The sequence below is a fragment of the Hylobates moloch genome, unplaced genomic scaffold (genome assembly GCF_009828535.3).
Source record: "Hylobates moloch isolate HMO894 unplaced genomic scaffold, HMol_V3 SCAFFOLD_4, whole genome shotgun sequence".
NCBI lineage: Eukaryota > Metazoa > Chordata > Mammalia > Primates > Hylobatidae > Hylobates > Hylobates moloch.
The window spans coordinates 41,734,872-41,756,474 of record NW_026652279.1 but is presented as its reverse complement, the minus strand read 5'-3'; the positions used below and the strand labels follow the sequence as shown (position 1 = coordinate 41,756,474).

Genomic DNA, 21,603 nt, shown 5'->3' with positions numbered 1-21,603 from the left:
ACCTTGAGCAGTCAGAAGAAAGCCAGAAAATAGATCTCAAAAAGCTGGTATATTTTACTGTAATCTTTAGTGACAGTAATACCAGATCAGTGCTCTAAATATATTTTTAAAATCAATTAGGTCTGTTCTTGGCCTACTACACATCCCTTTGATCCTCAATATTGCATTCTGACAACCCAAATGCCCCCAATGTAACAGCTTATCCAACCCTGCCCTCTCCTGAAATATGCAAAGATATCTGCACTCCTTAATCCAAACTGCTTTTTCCACAGCACAACATACAAATTTACACACATTTTTTAATCACTTTAAAGTGGAGGTTATTAAATTAAAAATTGCTGTTGAATTGAAACAGTAGGGTGGGGAGGAGAGAGGACAGGATTTGTTTTCTCCCAGAAGACTACTGCTTACTCTAAGTCAGTCCTGCATACTTTATCAATTACAATTTAACAACTAATATCCAATCCATGAGGGCAACACTTACAGTTATCACACACTGGGGGCATCCCATTTTATGACTATGCAGATAGCAATCTGAAAAATATTTGTTCATTTATAAGTGACAAATTTCTACAGGCTTCTACTATACTTTGGAAACTAAAGTCTAAAAGTCACCTAAAATAAATACCTCTACTTCCTCCTCAGAGATGACCTCGGACCCTGCAATCACCCTCTTAAAAGAGTGAAGTCAATTCAAAAGATTGAGAAGATAATGCAGATAAAATTCATATATTTGACAGTCTTCCCTAGGACCAATCATGATCACCAAACCATCATCACTCATCATCACAAATAAATTTGTGAAGCACTTCACAGTTTAAAAGCACAGTTAGACCCATAATCTCATTTGATCCAAGCAACAGTCCTACAAAGGAGGAAGAACCAGTACTAAATCAGGGAGAAGGGAACTGAGACTCAAAAAATAAGTCAAATTGTTCAAGGTTATAAACAGGTGACCCCTGAACAATATGGGTTTGAACTGCGCAGGTCCACTTATACAGATTAAAAGTACAGTATTCACAGGGTGTAAAACCCACATATACGGAGGGCCAACTTTCCACATACGGTGGTTCCATAGGGCCAACAGCAGGACTTGAGTATGCAAAGATTTTGATGTGCCCAGTGGTCCTGGAACCAATGCCCCATGTATAACAGCAATGACTGTATAGTATGAAAAACTATAGTTTAGTATAACACTACAGTTTAGACTGTATAGTATTAAAAACTACACTATAGTCTTATAGTACTCATCCAAATTGCCTCATCGAATTCCTAAGTTTAGTATACTTTCCAATACTTATAAAAGTGAAAGTGAATTGAACAATTTACATTCTAAAATACATCCATAAAAATAACTCAGTCCAATATAACCACACATTTTGAGTAAGAGTCTTTACATCTTCTAATATAAACTGCAAAAAATACCTTTAAATGTAAAACTGTGTCATTTTGCTGATATACAAAGCTACCTGAGAGACAAATCATCTAAAACGAGTAAAAAGAGAGCCAGAAATTCCCAAGGCAAATCACATCAGTGAACAGATAGCAAACATTTAAACACTTAAACAGATTTATCACAATACTAAGTAATAATACATAGCCTAACAACAGCTGCTACTTTTGCAGGAATAGAAGGAACATTTCCTGATTTTCTTTTTGGACTGGTTTCTTCTAAATATGAAACATTTTGGAAACTGAAAAAGGAAGCATGGTTTTTCTAATCAACAAACAAACAAAAAGAAGGAATGTAAAAACCAAATCTCTCTCATCACATAATAGTTTTAGGCATCTGTTGAATTAGCTCAAGTACAATATTTTACTTTTACTTTTCATAGATTCAAAAAATATATTTTCTTAATAATAGTTTAATACATCAAAAAACACTCCAAATGTATATCAAGCTATTTAAATATTTTTGGTGAGCTGTTGCACCATGTTATGAAAAAAAAAAACACTGAAACAGTTCATATAAAAATACCAAAGTAGCATTCTACTCCCCATTCCCAGTTCTAAATAGCTTCCAAAGATATCCAAAACCACTTACTGACCAGCATAAGGATTGCTTACCCAAAACACTTTATCAACACCTTTGCTCTCTTCCATCAGGAATCATTTGCATGTTATGCTCTACCCCTATTCCCTTAAACTTGCATTATTTGTATGTCAATGAAATCTATCTCAAACAATTTCTTTTTCAAACACACATCCTAGGTTACTCTATCTTCCATTGTTCTTTCCTATCTTTTTCACCTAAGGAAACGATTTCTTTTCTACCATTTTCATTCCACTCAGAGCCTAAAATACAACCTTAACCATAGCTGGTAAGCAAAAAGATAGCATTTCTGCTGTATACCAATATCAAAAGAAAGAAATGCCATCAACCTATAAGTACCTGAAAGGACACAGAAAGGCCTGCCAGACTCCCACAAGTCTCTACGCCTGACCTCCCTCTGATTAAATCCCTGTATCAATCACACATACAAGAAAATTTTTCAAAACTAATTCTTAACAGTGTTTTGGTGTTGTTTAACTACTATTCTTGCCATATTATTTTCTATTATGTGTCACTGTAAATATGTAGATATTTGAGCTAACTATGGCTTCACTAGGCTTTTGTAGGATAGCCTGGGAACCTATTCACATTAACGTATTTACTAAACTTACCATGAAAAATTACTTTCTAAGTTCTAAAATAATTTATGAACTTTTAGAATGCAATCTGTTTATCAGCTAAAGCTTTTCTGTATAACAAAATAGGAGGAGAAGATATGCCTAAAATATTACCATTTTTACTGTTGTGAAGATAGAGTACCTCCAAACAACTTTATAAGAACCTCTTAAAATTAACTATGGAAAATAAAATAGCAGGTAATAACTACTAGTTCTGTCATTAATTCCATTTCTGCAACGGACACCATACATTTTCAAATACTGATTAAATTCTAGTTTACAACTTCATTAGTAATGATGCTGTTTATAGTTAATATAATGAGGAACATGCCTAAGAGAAAAATATATAGGCATACCTCATTTTATTGCGCTTTGCAGAAATTATTTTTTTTTTACAAATTGAAGGTTTATAGTAACCCCATGTTAACCAAGTCTATCAGTGTCACTTTTCCAACAGCATGTGCTCACTTCATGTCTCTGTGTCACATTTTGGTAATTTTTGCAGTACTTCAAACTTCTCACTATTATTATACCCATTATGGTGATCTGTGATCAATGAAGGCAAACTTAATAGATTAATATTGTGTATGCTCTGACTGCTCCACCAACCAGCTGTTTCCTCATCTCCCTCCCTCTCCTCAGGCTCCTTATTCCAGACACAACGATATTGAAATTAGGCCAATTAATAAGCCTACAGTGGCCTCTAAGTGTTCAAGTGAGAGAAGAGTCACCTGTCTCTCACTTCAAATCAAAAGCTAGAAATAATTAAGCTTAGTGAGGAAAATATGTCAAAAGCCCAGATAGGCTGAAAGCTATGCTTCTTGTGCCAAACAGCCAAGTTGTGAATACAAAGGAAAAGTTCTTGAAGGAAATTAAAAGTGCTACTCCAGTAAACAGATGAATGATAAGAAAGTAAAACAGCCTTATTGCTGATACGGATAAAGTCCGAGTGGTCTGGATAGAAGACCAAACCAACCACAACATTTCCTTAAGCCAAAGCCTAAACCAGAGCAAGGCCGAACTCTCTTCACTTCTCTGAAGGCCGACAGAAGTGAGGAAGCTGCCAAGTTTGAAGCTAGCAGAGGTAAGGTGCCCTCTCCATACCATAAAAGTACAAGGTAAAGCTGTAAGTGCTGATTTAGAAGCTGCAGCAAGTTATCCAGAAGATTTAGCTAAGACCATTGATGAAGATGACTACACTAAACAACTTCTAGATGCCATTAAGAATATTCATGATTCACTGGGTGCGGTGGCTCACGCCTGTAATCCCAGCACTTTGGGAGGCCGAGGCGGGTGGATCATGAGCTCAGGAGTTCAAGACCAGCCTGGCCAAGATGGTGAAACTCTGTCTCTACCAAAAATACGAAAAAAAAAAAAAAATTAGCTGGGCACAGTGGCGGGCACCTGTAATCCCAGCTACTCAGGAGGCTGAGGCAGGAGAATCACTTGAACTCGGAAGGCGGAGGTTGCAATGAGCCGAGATTGTGCCACTGCACTCCAGCCTGGGCGACAGAGTGAGACTCCGTCTCAAAAAAAAAAAAAAAAGAATATTCATGATTCATAGGAACAGGAGTTTGGAAGATGATACCAATTCATCTGGATGATTTTGAGGAGTTCAAAACTTCAGTGGAGGAAGTCAGTGCAGATGTGGTAGAAATAGCAAGAGAACCAGAATTAGAAACAGAGCCTGAAGATGTGACTGAACTGCTGCAATCTTGTGATCAAACTTGAACAGATGAGGAGTTGCTTCTTATGAATGAGCAAAGAAAGTGATTTCTTGAGATGGAATGTACTCCTGGTGAATATGCTGTGACTACTGCAGAAATGAGAACAAAGGATTTAGGATATAATCTCAGCTGATAAAGCAGCAGCAGGGTTTGAGAGAACTGATTCCAATTTTGAAAGTTCTACTATGGGTAAAATGCTATAATGCCTGGAGTGCTGGCTACTATAGTCCCAGCTAATCAGGAGGCAGAAGTAAGATGATCACTTGAGTCTAAGAGTTTGAGTCCTGCCTGGACAACACAGTGAGACACCCACCTCTTTTAAAAACTAAAACAAATATAATGCTATCAAACAGCATCTCATGCAACAGAGAAATCTTTTGTGAAAGGAAGAGTCAATTAATCCAGCAAACTTCATGGTTGTCTCATTTTAAACAATTGGCACAGCCACTCTAACCTTCAGCAACCACCACCCTGATCAGTCAATAGCCATCAACACTGAGCAGCAAAAAGATGACTACTCGGCCAGGTACGGTGGCTCACGCTTGTAATCCCAGCACTTTGGGAGGCCGAGGCGGGCGGATCATGAGATCAGGAGATCGAGACCACGGTGAAACCCCGTCTCTACTAAAAATACAAAAAATTAGCCGGGCGTGGTGGCGGGCGCCTGTAGTCCCAGCTACTCAGAGAGGCTGAGGCAGGAGAATGGCGTGAACCCGGGAGGCAGAGCTTGCAGTGAGCCGAGATTGCGCCACTGCACTCCAGCCTGGGCGACAGAGCGAGACTCCGTCTCAAAAAAAAAAAAAAAAAAAGATGACTACTCGCTGAAGGCTCAGATTATTAGCATTTTTAAACAATAAAGGATGTTTTAATAACTTTTATATGCACTAAGAAACCAAAAAAATTGTGTGATGTGCTTTATTGTGGTGGTCTGGAACCAAACCCACAATATTGTCAAGGTATGCATATATTAAATAACATTGTCCCAAATGATTACAGTTACTTATAATCAAATCCATATTGGTTTTTGCATTTGCCTTATCTTCCTCCCTCTAAAAACTTGCTTAACACCTCCCAATCCTCTCCCCACAAAAGAAAGAGAGAGAGAGAGAGGAAAAGAAAGAAAGGAAAGAAAGACCGGCCTTTAGAGAACCTGGCAATGCCATTCAAATAGGGCAAGTCCAAGTCCACCTCTTCAAGGCGGAAGAGTACTGTGAGATTAAGTGGGTCAATTCACAAAGCAGTCCACTTAGCACTTCTTTCTCCCCACAAAGCTGTCCTAGAAGAGATGCTAACTGGGCTCTAGTAAATAAAAGCCACTGGAATAATCCTGCACTCACAGTGGGTCTACAACTGGGACTCGGTTCCTTTATCACTGCCTAAGAAATAAAATAAGACTAATCCTCTTATTGGTGGGTCACGGAAGAATGTCTTAGGACATCCGATGCCAAAGCAGAGTGTCTCCCACACTGCTTACTCATTATTCACAGTGTCAAAAGTAGGTAAGGACATTAAAGTAGGAAACAATTTCCCTTGAAACAGAACTTTCATCCTTGGGAAATATGTACATGCCTAACTCTGCCCTTTTTTAAATGGTCTTTGTCATCTCCTACTGTTAACTACCTGACTTAATGATATACCAGGATAGGACTATCCCAAGTCTGCTAGCTGTGACTGCTGGTGAATTTCTTTTTTATACCATACCTCTACAACCTGCAGAAGCATTGAACACATACTCATTTAAAAAAAAAAATCAGTGGAAACTTTAAAAGGGTTTGATGTGAATATATGCAAATAATAAGACCAAGGTTCCACTGAAGACTTTCCTGAGCTGGGTCCCTCCAAGGTTATGTCCAACACTGCCCCTAAATGCCATGTACTTTCATGCACCCTAGATGAAACTATAATAAAAGTTAACTACAAAACAAAAATTTGTAGAGTCATCCTTTTTTCTCACCAATTTCCATTATAAAAACTGAAACTAAATACCCATGTGAAGAGTCCCACAGAATATAAGGTTTTAATACTTAATACGGTAAACACAGTGCTAGCAATAACTTTACAGATCAACAGTATCAACAGAAAGCCATCTGACCTATTACTCTTAAGGTGTTACTTAAATTTCATGATGCCCCTTAAATTTAATCAAGAAGAAAAATACTATTTCCCTTATCTTAAGACCCTCATACACACACTCTCGTCACAAACCTTTGTCCTAGGTATCTCCAATATCCACTAAAGAGTAAAGCAAACACTAAGGGAGAAGAGAACAGTGTACCTGACGGTCCAGGTACCATGAAAAGATGAAGAAATGGTCAATCTCAGAGGTCAAGAGCAGCCAATTTCATTAAGATCTCCATCAAAGCAGATGATGCAGCACCTTCCTGAAACAAATTGTGACCCACGTAGGCAATACGCCCCATTATTTACAAATGAGCTTGAAAAACTGAACTGATGAATCCAAATTTAAAACAGAATATATCAGTTTTATTCAACTTTTCAGGTGGGGTAAATGTTCCAAATATTCTAACCAACAACATAAATGGACTCCAAAAATTAAGCTGGCACTTAACAGTCTTAGGTTTTAATGGCTCACACCTATAATCCCAGCACTTTGGGAGGCCAAGTGGGAGGACTGCTGTTTGAGCCCAGGAGTTCAAGACCAGCCTGGACAATATAGTGAGATCCTGTCTCTACAAAATTTTATTTTTTTTTAATTAGCCAGGCATGGTGGCACACACCAGTGGTCCCAGCTACTTGGAAGGCTGAGGTGGGAGAACTGCTTGAGCCCAGGAGGTCAAGGCCGCAGTGAGCCATGTATGCTCTCCACTACTGGAGCCACTACTGCACTCCAGCCTGGGCAACACAGCAAGACCCTGTCTCAAAAAAAACAATTCCAGATTCATGGTATTTCTCGGAGAGTATAATAGACATTCTTTGACATTCTTTATGGTACCTGTCCAGTCTACATACATAAAGCCTAATTAACTACTAATTTTCTATTTTTTCAGCTCACATTTTCATTGCTACATTAATAGTTAACATACGTACACACATCTCTCTTCTCTGAAAACCTCTTTCCCCTCCCACTGGGTAAAGTGCCTGAATATGTTCATCTAAGTATTTACCAAAACAACAACAAACTCCCTATCTCATGAGAAAAGCAGATATTATTTATACAAATAACTGCTGCATTAGATAATAACTGAAGTAAGAGGTACAAAGGAGAATGGTAGGGTACAATTAAGTCCATAATGGGAGTATCTAGAATCCAGTCAGGGTAGGTCCCTCCGAAAAAGTGGTATTTCAGCTGAAATTCTGAAATGTGTCAGAGGGTGGGGGGAGGAGGGAAGCAATGGAGTGGGAAGCGATAACATTAATGGCAGAGGCATGTAAAAAGAAAGATCTTGAAGGAGTTTTAACAAACTGAAAATAAGTGGACAGTCACACAAGACTGCATATTGTATGATCCTGTTCATATGAAATGTTCAGAATAAGAAAATCTATAGAAAGTAGACTCACTAATCTACCTGGTTATCTAAAGCAGGCAGTGTGTGTCAGGAGATGGGGAGTGACTGCTAATGGATAGGAAGATTCTTCTGGGGGCCAGGTGTGGTGGCTCATGCCTGTAATCCCAGTACTTTGGGAGACGGAGGTGGGCAGATCACTTGACACCAGTAGTTTGAGACCAGCCTGGCCATCTCTACTAAAAATACAAAAATTTAGCTGGGCATGGTGGCGGGTGCCTGTAACCTCAGCTACTTGGGAGGTTGAGGCACGAGAATCACTTGAACCCAGGAGGTGGAAGTTGCAACGAGCCTGGATGACAGATATCTTCTGGAGGGCTGTTTTTTAGCCTACAACAGTTCTCAGTTTGCTCTTAGCAGAATAAAACATCAGAGATCTAATAAACTAGAAACAGCAAAGAACAGAAAAAAAAACAGTGAAAAATTAATGGCAGGGAAGAAAGGAAATCATAATAGTGAAAGCAGAGGGAATCACTTAAGAGATTGAAGTAATTCTGGAGAAGATGATAAATATGAAGAACAAAGATGATCCAACATAAGGATAATTATTGTTTCATAAGTAGATGCCACACATGAATAGAAAATTTCCTTAAAACTTTCCTTGAAATTGAGAGCACTATATCTGCAGGACAAAAAGGCACAATGTATGCAAGAACTGACTCAGCATGCTCAAAGTACTGTGGTTAAACTCAAGGATAAAAAAGAGTCTACCAGGCATCCAAACAGAAGAAAATTAGCCACCTAAAAGTCAGTCATCCTAAAAGGCAGGTTAGGGGGACACATGGGGCAGAGAGGCAGAAGATGTTTGTAGAAAAACCAACACACTAAGTTATGAAAAAAAAGGCCAAACTTCTACCACTGTTTGGCTCATGACCTTGAGGAAGTCAAGGAATGTCCTTTTTAGGCCTTAGTTTCCCTATCTGTAAACTGAAATGACTGAATAAATATGAAATTTAGAGCCCTTTCAGCTCTGAAAGTATGATGGATGGTAGCCAGATTAAGAGGATAAAATGTCAAATACTGGGTTTTATAGCTTACTTTCCCCCTTCCAGCTCTTATTAAATCATAAGCTGGGAAAGAAAGAATGTATTTCAGACATTCCTCCTACCACCAAATACACCTATCATATTTCATCTCACAAATCAGCAAATATTAAAAAATAAACACTCAAGGCTAACAAGGGATACAATAAAACCAGGTGCTCTCAAACACAATTTTTTTTTTTTTTTAATTATACTTTAGGTTTTAGGGTACATGTACACAATGTGCCGGTTTGTTACATATGTATCCATGTGCCATGTTGATTTCCTGCACCCATTAACTCGTCATTTAGCATTAGGTATATCTCCTAATGCTGTCCCTCCCCCCTCCCCCAACCCCACAACAGTCCCCAGAGTGTGATGTTCCCCTTCCTGTGTCCATGAGTTCTCATTGTTCAATTCCCACCTATGAGTGAGAACATGCGGTGTTTGGTTTTTTGTCCTTGCGATAATTTACTGAGAATGATGGTTTCCAGTTTCATCCATGTCCCTACAAAGGACACGAACTCATCATTTTTTATGGCTGCATAGTATTCCATGGTGTATATGTGCCACATTTTCTTAATCCAGTCTATTGTTGTTGGACATTTGGGTTGGTTCCAACTCTTTGCTATTTTTTAAAAGCCTTAAAATTTTCCCAAATATCAAGCAAGAGATGTTAGGAAAAAACAATCACTGAATAAAGGAGAAAGAGTTATTTGTTAGAGGCAATGAGAAGGTATCTGCTGGAGCAAGAGCAGTGAAACAAAGGATACAGGAGAGAACTGGGGTAGTTTATAATCTATAGTAGTTGTTCTCAACATATAAGCCAAAGAGAACCTGTAAGGATTTATTACAGCAAGGAGGTCTGCAAATCCACACAAAAATAAACCACTGCTGGAAACAGAGAAATAAGCAATGCTATACCGCCAAATACACACACACACACACACACACACACACACACACACACACACACACAAATTTTTTAATTTTTTTTGAGATGGAATCTCACTCTGTTGCCCAGGCTAGAGGGCAATCTCGGCTCACTGCAACCTCCACCTCCCAGGTTCAAGTGATTCTCGTGCCTCAGCCTCTCAAGTAGCTGGGATTACAGGCGTGCACCACCACATCTGGCTAATTTTTGTATTTTTTTAGTAGAGATGGGCCTTCACCATGTTAGTCACACTGGTCTCGAACTCCTGACCTCGAGTGATCCACCCACCTCAGCCACCCAAAGTGCTGGGATTACAGGCGTGAGCCACTGAGCCTGACCCACATTGATTTTTAAATACGAAATCTTGAAGTATAATTTTCCTTAAAAGCAGCAGGACAAAAAATTAGCCAGGCGTGGTGGCACGCGCCTGTAATCCCAGCTACTCGGGAGGCTGAGGCAGGAGAATCGCTTGAACCCAGGAGGCGGAGGTTGCAGTGAGCTGAGATCGCACCATTGCAGTCCAGTCTGAGCCACAGGGCAAGACTCCCAAAAAAAAAAAAAAAAAGCAGCAGGAGCGGCCAGGCATGGTGGCTCACGCCTGTGATCCCGGCACTTTGGGAGGCCAAGACAGGCAGATCACTTGAGGTCAGGAGTTCAAGACCAGTGTGGCCAACATGGTGAAGCCCTGTCTCTACTAAAAATACCAAAAAATTAGCCAGGTGTGGTGGTGCATGCCTGTAATCCCAGCTACTTGGGAGGCTGAGGCAGGAGAATCACTTGAACCCAGGAGGCGGAGGTCTCAGTGAGCCAAGATCACGCCACAGCACTCCAGCCTGGGTGACAGAGCAAGACTCCATCTCAGGAAAAAAAAAAAAAAAAAAAAAAAAAAAGGAGGAGCAACAAAAATGAAGCCCTATTCTTTGACCCAGTACCTCCCTTTCTAGGAATATGGCAAAAGAAAGTAAAAAGAAACTGGAAGAAAATAATCGATTTACAAAGATACTCATTAAGGCATTATTTATCACATCAATAAATCAGAGCCAATCCAGATGTCCAATAGCAGAGAATCATTAGGTAAACTATGATACACTCACAATGAACAGACTATTAAGCACTCATTAAAATTACATTTTCCAAGAATATTTAATGGTTTAGGAAAATATTCATGACACAAGATTACATGAAAAGGCAGAGTATATAGCTACAAATTGCTATATATTGTGATCCCAATTTTGAAAACAAATGCTACACAAACACACCAAAAAGTAAACAGTTTTCTCTAGATACCGAGAATACAGGCAAATTTTTATTTTCTTTTTTGTATCTCTCTGTAATTTCCAAATTATCTACATTGAGCATATAAAATGTTTTAAAGATAAATTTGCTTGAAGTTCTAAAAAGATATTCAAAGATATTCTTTCCAAAGAAGTATTACTGTCACTGGGTTCTAAAAAAAAAATCCAATATGCTTACAGAACACTTAAAACTAAAAAATCAGCAACTATTTCTTGAATAATTTATCCTTAGTTCTAAAATTGAGTATAATCAGCAAAGAGATGAATTGAGTGCCTCATTCATAGTCAATGTTTATTCTTCAATTAGGCATTGTTATATTCAGTACAGAAAAGAATGACAAGAAAATAACTTGGCTAGAGCATGACTGACTGGGATGTATGCTTAAAAGATTTTGTAAAAGGCTGTATGTTTATCTAGTCTTAACTTTTATTAATCACTATGTGACTGTCCATTTAAATAACAATTAATGAGGTATTATTACTACTTAATAGATGAAAGAAACGAAGAGGTCAGCCTGGAGCCTCATCATACCATAACTAGAACCTGCTGAGACAGATTTACCTCACGAGAAACTTGTCCTTTACCCAACAAACTATTTGAAACCTTCCAGACTATGCCACTAAGGCCATAGATCCCTCTAGCCTACAAGAGATTAAAAGGCCTAAATCTATCAACACCTCATATCCTTGTTTACGTAAGTCTCCACCAGAAATACTGTTAACTCTCATGCCCCTACTACTCTACACACCCCTCTCATCTGAATCAACTCCTCAACTCTACCTCTTCTGTGATCAGCAAACTCCACTTTCTAGCCTTGTGGAAAACATAACTCCCCCAAATATGCTACTTTAATAAATCCCACAGAGGCTGATGTTATTCAGTTCCTCTACACGTCTCAAAACCATGTCCTTGCAGGCCATGGTGGCGCAGAGGTTGGGAAGATGGCATGGTGAGGCTGGGCAAAGAGAGGTTGGGGCAGCGACCAGGCGTGGTCTCTGCCAGTGGGCGGCCGCAGCTGCAAGGAACTCACTGCGGCCCTAGCCCCACCACGGCTGCTCAGACGCAGGTTTGGCTTCTTCAGCAAAAATGTGGATTCAGAAAAGCACCCAGGAAGGCTGAACCTCAAAGATCAGACACAGGCACAAGTGGTGAAGCATACAAGAGAAGTGCTTTGATTCCTCCTGTGGAAGAAACGGCCTTTTATCCTTCTCTGTATCCTATAGGGACTCTCATAAAACCTGTATTTTTTTTACTGTTGGGTTTACAGGCTATGCATTTGGATCAGCTGCTATTTGGCAATATGAATCACTGAAATCCAGGGTCCAGTGTTATTTTGATGATATAAAAACTGACGGTTGGGATAGCATAAGACCACAAAAAGGAGACTTCAGAAAGGAGATTAACAAGTGGTGGAATAACCTAAGCGATGGCCACCAGACTGTGACAGGTTATCACAGCTGCAAATGAATGTCTTTGTATTCTGTTTATAGAGAGTACCTTCTCTGCAGCAGACAATGATCAGATATTTCACATCTAATCCAGCCTCAAAAGCCCTTCCTTTTCCAATGTTGCTGTCAACATTCAGTCATTTCTCCTTATTTCACATGGCAGCAAATATCTATGTTTTGTGAAGCTTCGCCTCCAGCACACTGAACATTCTGGATCAAGAGCAGTGTTATTATCTGCAGGTGTTATTTCCAATTGTGTCAGTTATGTGTGTAAAGTTGCCACAGGAAGATAGGGACCATCACTTGGTGCATCTGGCACCATCATGATGGTCCTTGGAGCTGTCTGCACTAAGATCCCAGAAGGGAGGCTTGCCATTATTTCCCTTCAGATGTTCACATTCATAGCAGAGACTGCCCTAAAAGCCACTATGGCCATGGATACAGCAGGAATGTTCATGGGATGGAAATTTTTTGATCATGCAGTGCATCCTGGGGGAGCTCTCTTTGGAATATGGTATGTTACTTATGGTCATAAACTGTTTTGGAAGAACAGGGAGCCTCTAGTGAAAATCTGGCATGAAATGAGGACTAATGGCCCCCAAAAAAGGAGGTGGCTCTAAGTAAAACTGGGATTGGACAGTACTGGTGTATCTGGTCCGTGACGCCTGAGAGCCACAGGAACACATGCGCCCTAGAGTGACCACGGCTATGCTCTGGCTTGAAAGACACCAGCATCTGGCCTCCCAGTGTTTTCAGCTGTGTCCCCCGTCTGTCTTTTAGAAGGTGAATTATGACAAAGTTGTGAAATAAAGGTTTATATCTAGTTGGAAAACAAAATCACATCCTCCTTGTTCCCTATTGCTATTTCAGAACCATTATATTTCCTCAGTCATCCAAAGAACTCTGCTCACTTGAGGTCCTCCTATGCTAGTTCCTTCCCTACAGCTTCTAAACGTTGGGGTTCTTCTAGGGTTGGTCCTAGACTCCCTTTCTCTTCTATCTGCTGTCTCCATACTCTCCCCAGATTATCTCATGCATTCCCATGTCTTTAAATACATGGTATTTATCCAATTACCATTTGAGAGCTGTTGGTTCTCAAATGTATTTCTGTAGACCAGACTACTTTTTCAACCTTTAGAGACTCCTATATTCAACTCCCCACTTTGGAGTTACATTTGTGTCTCATTCCCCTGATTAAAACTCTTTAAAGACTTCAGCATCTTTTACAAAACCCTGTAAGATCTAGTTTCATTCTCATATCATGCCATTATTCCCTTGCTCACAATCCTTCGGTCATGCTAGGCTTCTTTCAATTTATTGAATACACAAAGCATTTTGCCACCTCAGGACTTTTTCGCATGATGTTCCCTTTCCTTATGATGTTCTTTTACCACCCCCATCCCTAATCCCTTCCTTTTTATCCTTTATGTCTCAGCTTAAACCTCACTTCTTCAGAGATGCCTTCTCTAGGACAATCCAATCTAAAACAGTTTTCACCTGTTATTATATTCCCAGTAACCAGTTCTTTTCCTTCAAAGCACTTAATCACAATTTTTAAATAAGTAAACACACAATAATGTCCTGACCATATTAGTCAAACTATATCTTCTGTATGAATCAAAAACCAGTGAACAAATGTACTTACAACCACATAGCTAACAAATGGAAAACCAAGATCTGCCCAATCTAAATCCAGTGTTCAATACACTATAAAAACTGTTCCAAACAAACTGTTCAATACACGATAACTGTTCCCAACAAACTCATCTATTATTGTCTCAAACATAATGTAACTAGACCTAAAAAGTCTTACTGTAAAAGAGCATGTTAAAATTCCAAGATATCGTACAACATAAAAATTACATGGACCAAAGTGCTAAGTATTTAATGGTAGGTCTGGAATTTCAAAAAAGGTATAAAATAATTTTTATATCAACACCTCTTGAAATATTTCTAAAACACATTCTTACCTAAGAGGCAAGCTAATTTAGCAGATAGCATTTCAAATTTTCATTAATAAAATAATTGTGTGGAATGAAACATAGATAAAAATCTCTAGAAAAAGCAATAATTATATTCCTAAATTAGCCCGCCAAAACCCCTTTAATACTGGTTAATAGGCTTTAGTACTAATAATACAAACTTGAGTCTGGGTCCAGGAAGCAGGGCCCTGGAAAGGCCCGTGAAAGGTGGCTGAGGATAAGAAACGAGGGTAAGAACTCATTCTCAAGTCCTTGGGTAGCCAGGACTCGGCTACTTCCTAAGCCTTTTCTTCCCATAGCCCACCTCATGTATTCAACAAGGAAGTAGAGGGACAGAGGGTGAAGTAGGAGTAGAGAAGGAGAAAACACTTAACAACAAGCACAGTGTTAGGCATGTGACATACCGATTTTACTTACTCCCACCAATCCCACAATGCAGTTATCATCCTCCTCTGTTTCACAGGGAATATTTAAATCTAAGCCTATACTCTTTCCACTACTTCTTAAGCAACCAGCCCTAAGTAAGTATATACTTAGCTGCTTAATGCACTGTCCATGAGGAGATAAGACATATCTGCATTTTTTGCTAGTTTTTTATAAACAGTAAGAGCTCAAATATTTGTTGGATAAATGACTGAAATCAGTGAATGAATGAGCAAAATAACTCAAGTTCTGTGACTTTTCGTAATCATTCCAGACTACAATGATTACTCCTCCCTCTGGATTAACACTTAATGTCTCTACTTATGTTGTCCTAGTCACTACATGAGGCCATTGAACACCTGAAAGTGGCAAAGTTTGAATCGAAACGTTCTGAAATGCGTAACAGATTTTAAGGACTTAATTTTTTTTGAAGGATGTAAAACATCTCAATAATGATTTTTATAAGGACTACATACTGAAATGTTAATATTTTTATATATTGGGGTAAATAAAATATATTATTAAAATTAACTTCAGGCTGGGCACGGTGGCTCACGCCTGTAATCACAACACTTTGGGAGGCCGAGGCAGGTGGATCACAAGGTTAGGAGTTCAATACCAGCCTGGCCAATATGGTGAAACCCTGTCTCTACTAAAAATACAAAAATTAGCCAAGGGTAGTGGCAGACACCTGTAGTCCCAGCTACTCAGGAGGCCAAGGCAGGAGAATCGCTTGAACCCAGGTGGCGGAGGTTGCAGTGAGCTGAGATCATGCCACTGCACTCCAGCCTGGGCAGCAGAGTGAGACTCCGTCTCAAAAAAAAAAAATTTAATTTCATCCATTTCTTTTAAGTTTTTAAAAAGTGGCTATTAGAAGGCAGGAGCGGTGGCATGTTCCTGTAGTCCCAGCTACTCAGAAGACTGAAGCAGGAGGATCACTGGCGCCCAAGAGTTCAAGTCCAGCCTGGGCAAAATAGTGAAACCCCTTTTCTAAAAAATAAAAATGTGGCTATTAGAAAAATTTTATTATATACGTGGCTTGCAATATACTTTCTGAACAGCACTGATCTACACTATCCATTTGGCAGCATATATATTCTACTTGATAACATCTCATGTTAGTTAAATATTCCAATATGTACATTTCCCTAGAACATAGGGTCCCTTATCCTTGTAATAATTGAATGTACTTTTTAAAGCAGCTTCATTAAGTTATAATTCACATAACAAATAATTCACCCACCTAAAGTGCACACTGAACGATTTTTAGTACTTTCACAGGCTTGTGCAACCATCACCCCAATCAATTTCATTACCCCAAAAAGAAACACTGTACCTCTTAGGTGTCATCCCCCAATCCTTCCATTCCAGCCCTAAGGAAACAGTAACCTACTTTCTGTCTACAGATTTGCCTATTCTGAACATTTATACAGGTGGAATCATATGATACTTGGTCTTTTGTGCTTGGCTTCTTTTACTTAGAATGTTTTCCAGGTTCATCCATGTTGTAGTATGCTTTGGTCCATTACTTTTGGTTCCTCAGTAATAATCCATTTATGGAAATCCCGTATTTGATTTCTCCATTCATCAATTGATAGATGTTTGGGTTGTTTTTCTACTTTTAGCTATTATGAATAATGCTATGAACATGTGTATATATGAACATATGGGTATATATAACTAGGCATAGAATTGCTAGATTATATGGTAACTCTATGTGTGTATTTTAAGAACTACCAGATTGTTTTCCAAAGCGGCTGTACCATTTTACATTCCCACAGCAGTGTATGAGGGTTCCAATTTCTCCATATCCTAACAAACACTAGTTATAATCTGACTTTTTTATTCTAGCCATCCTAATGAGTCTGAATTGGTATCTCATGATTTTGATTTTGATTTCCATAATGGCTAATGATGTTGAGCACCTTTTCGTGCATTGATATGGTTTTGCTCTGTGTCCCCACCCAAATCTCATCTCAAATTGTAATCCTCATGTATTGGAGGAGGGGCCTGGTGGGAGTTGACGGAATCATGGGGACAGACTTCCCCCTTGCTGTTCTTGTGATAGTGAGTTCTCACGAGATCTAGTTGTTTGAAAGTGTGTGGCACTTCCCCCTTCACACGCTCGCTCGCTCTCGCTCTCTCTCTCTCTTGCTCCACCATGGTAAGACGTGCTTGCTTCCCCTTTCACTTTCCACCATGATTTAAGTTTCCTAAGGCCTCCCACCCATGCTTCCGATACAGCCTTTGGAACTGTGAGTCAATTTAACCTCTTTTCTTCATAAATTACCCAGTCTCAGATAGTTCTTTGTAGCAGTGTAAGAATAGACTAATACATGCACTTATCAACCATTATATATATCTTCCTTGTATAAGTAGATATACATAGGTTCTGTCTATTCAGAACCTGTGCCAAATTTTCAATTGGACTTTTTAAATTATTGAACTGTAAGAGTTCTTCTTGTATTCTGCATACAAGTCCTTTATCAGATATAATTTGCAAGCATTTTCCCTTTCTGCTATCTCTTTCTTGATGGTGTTTTGAAGCACAAATGGTTTTATTTTTGATAATGTTCAAGGTATCCATTTTTTCTTTTGTTGCTTGTGTGCTTGGTACCATATCTAAGAAGCCACTGCCTATCCAAGGTCAGAAAAACTTACTCCTATGTTTTCTCCTAGGAGTTTTAGCTCCTAGTTGTTTTAGCTCTAGCATTTAGGTCTTTAATCCATTTTGACATAATTTTTGTAGATGGTATGAGGTAGGAGTTAAACTTCATTCATTTGCATGCAAATATCCAGCTGTCTGAGACCATTTGTGGGGGAAAAAAAATATTTCACCATTTAATTATCTTTGTATCCTTGTCAAAACCAATTGATCATAAAGGTAGGGGCTTATTTTTAGACTAACGATCATACTCCATGAATCTATATCCATGCGCCACACTGTCTTGATTGATGTAAATTTTTAAATTGAGAAATGTGATTCCTCTAACTTTATTCTTTATTTTTCAATTTTTGAGGGGCTATTCAGAGTCTGTTATGGGTTGAACTGGGTACCCCAAAAAAGATATGTTAAACTCCTAATCACAAAGTACCTCAGAATGTGACCTTATTTAGAAATAGGGTCTTCACAAAGGTAATCAAATTAAAATGAGGGCCAGGAGACGTGGAGGTAACTCATGCCTGCAATCCCAGCATTTTGGGGAGGCCGCGGAGGGCAGATCACTTGAGGTCAGGAGCTCATGACCACAACATAGTGAAACCTCATCTCTACTAAAACTACAAAAAATTAGCCAGGCATGGTGGCAGGCACCTGTAATCCCAGCTACTCGGGTGGCTGAGGTGGGAGAATTGCTTGAACCCAGGAGGCAGAGGTTGCAGTGAGCCGAGATCGTGCCACTGCACTCCAGCCTGGGCAAAAGAGTGAGACTCATCTCAAAAAAAAAAAAAAAAAAAATTAAAATGAGGTCATTCCCATGGGCCCTAATCCAATATGACTGGTGTCCTTACAAAAAGAATTTTGGACACACAGACAAACATACATAGAGAGAAAATAGTACGAAGACACACAGAGGAAATCTACGTGCCTTTAGTGATCTACAAGCCAAGAAATGTCAGGGATTGCTAGCAAACGCTAGAAGCAGCAAGCGGGGATAATTCCCTAGAGCAGTCAGAGCCAACACCTTGATTTTGGACCTCCAGCTTCTAAACTGTGAGAAAAATTTTGGTTGTTTTAAGCCACCTAGTTTTGGTACTTTGTTACTGCAACCCTCGGAAACTAATACAGGATCCCTTGTATTTCCATATGAATTTTAGGATCAGTTTATCAATTTCTGCAAAGGGCAATTGGAACTTTGACTTCTGCAAAAGGCAACTGGAATTTTGGTAAACCATTGGATCTGTAGATCAACTAGGAAAGCACTATTATTTAAACAATATTAAGTCTTCCAATTCATGTACATAGGATGTCCATCCTTTTTTTTAGGTATTCATTAATTTCTTTCAACAACATTTTGTAATTTCCAGATTATACGTTTTATACTTCTGTTAAATGTATTCATAAGCATTTTGTTCCTTTAGATGGCATTATAAGTGGAACTGTTTCCTTAATTTCAGTTTTAGTTTGCTCATTTCTACTGTATAGAAACATAGTTGATTTTTATACATTGATCCTACATAAAATGAGTTCAACTTTGCTGAACTATTTATTAACTCTAATAGATTTTTGGCAAATTTCTTAGGATGCTTCTATAAATATCTGCAAATACAGATAGCTATACTTCTTCCTTATCGCTCTGATGCCTTTTATTTCTTTTCCTGCCTAATTGCTCTGGCTAGAAACTCTAGTACAATGTTAAAAAAAAGTGGCAGCAGAGGACATCCTTATGTTGCTCCTAATATTAGGTAGAAAGCATCCAATATTTTGCCATTAACTATGTATTAGCTCCAGGTATTTTCATAGATGTTATCAGATGGAGCAAGTTTCCTTCTATTCCTATTTTTTAGTTTTATCATGAATAGAATGTACTTTTTAACATATCTATAGTCTACATAATGTATAGCTCACTGGTACTCTCTAATGTGCTAAATGACTAAAACTGGTATGAAGTACAACTTACCAAAGAAAGTCCTCGATTTTTTTATGTAACAGAAAAACACAAATACTACTTTATTATGATAATTCAGAAGATATCCTCATTAAGAATATGTATGTTGTTAAACTAATTCTGATCATCAGTTTTGTTTTTGCGATACCCCCAGAGTATTGCCAATTAAAGTATCTAAGAGAAGGGGGTACCATGACTAACTTAATTACTAAATGACCCAGAGACAAAAATTTAATTTAAAAAGCAAATCTGGCTGGGCAGTGGCTCATGCCTGTAATACCAGCACTTTGGGAAGCCAAGGTGGGCAGATCACTTGAGGTCAGGAGTTCAAGACCAGCTGGGCCAACATGGCAAAACCCCTTATCTACTAAAAATACAAAAATTAGGTGGGCATGGTGGCGGGCACCTGAAATCCCAGCTAATCAGGAGGCTGAGGCAGGAGAATTGCTTGAACCCAGGAGGCAGAAGTTGCGGTGAGCCAAGATCACACCACTGCACTCCAGCCTGGGTGACAGAGTAAGACTCTGTCTCAAAAAAAAAAAAAAAAAAAGCAGATCTATTATGCCATCTAGCAGTTTTAGGAAAAAAGCCTGGATACACAGAGATCAAAATAATATTATGCTACAATAAAAGTTTTAGAATCAATGTCAGACAAATTTACAAGTTCCCAAACATAGAAATAAAATTAATGTCAACACCTGTTAAAAAACAAAACCTAACACTCAAAATTTGTTTTAACTGAGAAAACCCAAAGTTTGTGATAACTCAGCAGAACAGCAGTTCCTACCACTGCATTAAACAATTATCATCTTGTTTCCTAACAAAAAGAAAAATGCTAGATATACAGAAGTATAGAAATACTCCTTATTCACTAGCAATTACTTGAAACAAACAAAAAATTGCTTTGCTATTTTACTCAAGGTATTGCCCTAAAGGACCCTTGTTTACCTTACTGGCCATCCAGTTCTAACTTTAAAAACAGATACACATTTCGCTATTGTATTATAAATGGTCCCTCTACCCACTCTAGAAGAATCAAATGGCAAGATAAAATAAAGCAATAATTTAAAAGTAATAGCTTATCCAATTATCCAAATTGCTTAACTTCTTAAGCAATTAAGAAACACGAGCTTCTCCATCCAGAAATGGAGACAGACTGAAAAACTGAAGACACATTATCCTAAAGAACTTGTATTCTTACTGAAGAGATAACTCAAAATCTAAAATAAGAAACAATTCTAAATATATTAAGCAAGCAGGTAGTGTGTAATACATCATATGCAAAGGAAGGAAATATGTTTTATAAAGTGAACTCCAGACTGGGTGACAGGGAGAGACCCTATCTCAAAAAAACAAGTAAATAAAAAATAAAAATAAAGCACTACAGCTCTTTTTTACCATCTTACACATCAAACCTTTAGTCTTGAGGTATTTAACGGTATTTAGTGGTTTCAGAAAATACTGAGCATATAAGCATGCATTTAGAACTCCGTTTTTTACATTTTATGCTTTTTATGATGGCTATTCTAGGTCAGTCATTAAACTCCCTTATGTAAATCTGCTTCTGCGAGATGGCATCAATAACTACAGAAACAGTCCATAGGTTAACACTATTATATTTTCCTGTAATACACTATAGAGAATAAAATAATAGGAACTGATGAATAAAAAGTATATAAAACATCTAAAGAAGTCTTTATTACTAATAATCTTCCATAGCTATAACATATGCAAGATACTGTACTAAACAATGTATATTAAATATTATTCACTTAACCTAAAAATACATTTACGTACAAGGAAACTGAGGCACAGTTCAGTAACTTGTCCAATGTCACAGCAAGAAAATAGCAAATTCAGAATTTATCCCAGAGCCCAGGCTCTTACTCAACATGTTACTTCCTCCTAAGCTATTTTTAAAGGCATAATATGAAGTCAAATTATTAATTACAACAATCTCAGGTTTCTTC

General features: G+C 38.4%; 1 protein-coding gene and 1 pseudogene across 2 annotated transcripts in view; one reads left to right on the top strand and one right to left on the bottom strand.

Moving 5' to 3' along the window:
* Window positions 1-21,603, bottom strand: part of GSK3B (glycogen synthase kinase 3 beta) — a 288,377-nt gene that overhangs the window by 167,138 nt on the left and 99,636 nt on the right. The gene's annotated exons all lie outside the window — the stretch shown is intronic.
* On the top strand, window positions 12,115-13,245 carry LOC116466897 (presenilin-associated rhomboid-like protein, mitochondrial; annotated as a pseudogene).